This window comes from Chrysochloris asiatica, unplaced genomic scaffold (genome assembly GCF_000296735.1).
Source record: "Chrysochloris asiatica unplaced genomic scaffold, ChrAsi1.0 scaffold00241, whole genome shotgun sequence".
Lineage (NCBI taxonomy): Eukaryota > Metazoa > Chordata > Mammalia > Afrosoricida > Chrysochloridae > Chrysochloris > Chrysochloris asiatica.
Genome location: NW_006408759.1, coordinates 2,757,577 through 2,759,222, shown reverse-complemented (window position 1 = coordinate 2,759,222; position 1,646 = coordinate 2,757,577). Strand labels below are relative to the sequence as shown.

General features: G+C 39.6%; 1 pseudogene; it reads left to right on the top strand.

Annotated features, from left to right (window-relative positions):
- The window catches only part of LOC102822784, a 135,655-nt pseudogene that overhangs the window by 71,969 nt on the left and 62,040 nt on the right, over nucleotides 1–1,646 (top strand).

Below are 1,646 nucleotides of genomic sequence, written 5' to 3'. Positions count from 1 at the left end.
ATGTCATAAAAAGAAAAATTCAATTAGTATAATTTGGGAAGCAAGGGAGCAGAGGAGATAGAAAATATGTACATACAAAGAGCCTTTGAAAAAGTTTGTGGAAAAATTCCATAATCTTTTAATTCATTGGTCCATGAAATTTTTGAGGCTTATATATACACTGGAAAATTAACTCTTAGAATGCAAATTCAGGACATCAGGACCATGCTGTCTATCCTCCCTAGAGGAAGACCTTTTCTTGTTTCTTCTAGGTTCTGGCAGTTCCTGGTGTTTCTTAGTAAGCCTTGAGTTACAGATGCATGGCTCTGCATGTCTCTTTGTGTCTCTTCTTCACTTTTATAAGACGCCTCTCATTATACTCTATATAAACCTAACTGATAAAGACCCTATTTCCAGGCAAGGCCATATTAGGTACAGGGATTAAGACTTCAACATCCATTTGTGGGGTGGAGGGTGTCAAAATTCATGGCAAAACACAGTGTCTGGAACAAAAGTTGTGTGTAACAGAAATTAATTAGTGTCCCTTCTCTTCCTTGTCACCTCTGCGTAACAACAGAAGCCCTAGACTGAACTCTCTGTCTCTTTTCTCTTCCTTTCCAGTTCACACAACACAACTCATGTTACTAGGTAACCCTTCTGAGTCATGCTTTCATCAAGCCATTCCCTGATTCCATCAATATCATCTTCCCTCCTCCATCTATGTCAAGTTTATCCTCTACATATTACCTGAGGGCTGCTCAACATTAACCATGTACCAGTCTGCTTGCCATTCCCAATACACTGCCTTATCCCTTTTCCTTTATTGCCCCCATTAGGAAAGTCACATTGCCCCACTCCAACCCAAGGACTCTCTAAAATCCAAGTCCTACCCATCCTTTTAGACCAAACTCAAATCTTATACCCTCTTTGAGACTTCCCTATTTCTATACATATGGTCATGTCTGGATTCTTTGAGCTTCTACAGTTCAATTATCAACACATTTCCTTTCCCCTTAATTTACTTGAGGGGTTTTCAAAGACTTCATGGAAAATTTCCATTATCTTTTCATCCGTTTTTCTATGAACTTTTGAAGCCCCCTTGTAGTAACATGAATTCAATAAACATGATTACAATGATGTGCACCTGCATGTATTAGCACGGAAAGATGCCCATGATTATTGTTAGTTGCCATTCAGTCAGCTCAGACTCACGGTGACCCATGTAGAACCTAACGAAATGTTGCCTGTTCTTGTGCTGGTTTCATGATTATTTGTATGTTCAAGTACAAAGTTGCAGCCATTGAATATTTCAAGTGTCTTCCAAGCTAAGGAGTCATCTTCCAGCCCTTTAATAAACAATATTCTAAAATGATCTAAAGGGTTTTCATTAACTAATTTTTGGAGTCCTGGTGTGGCACTGTGGGTTAATGCGCTGAACTGCAAAGTCGACTTGAACCACAGGGTTAGCGGTTCAAATTCACCAACCGCTCCTTGGGAAACCCTATACAGGGTTGCTATGGACTGGAACCAACTCAATGGCACTTAACATCAACAACAATTTTTGGAAGTAGTTTGCCAGGCTTTTTTTCTGAGTCTTTCTTAGTCTGGAAGCTCCCCTGAAACCTGTCTACCATGTTGACCCTACTGATATCTGAAATACTGGTTAT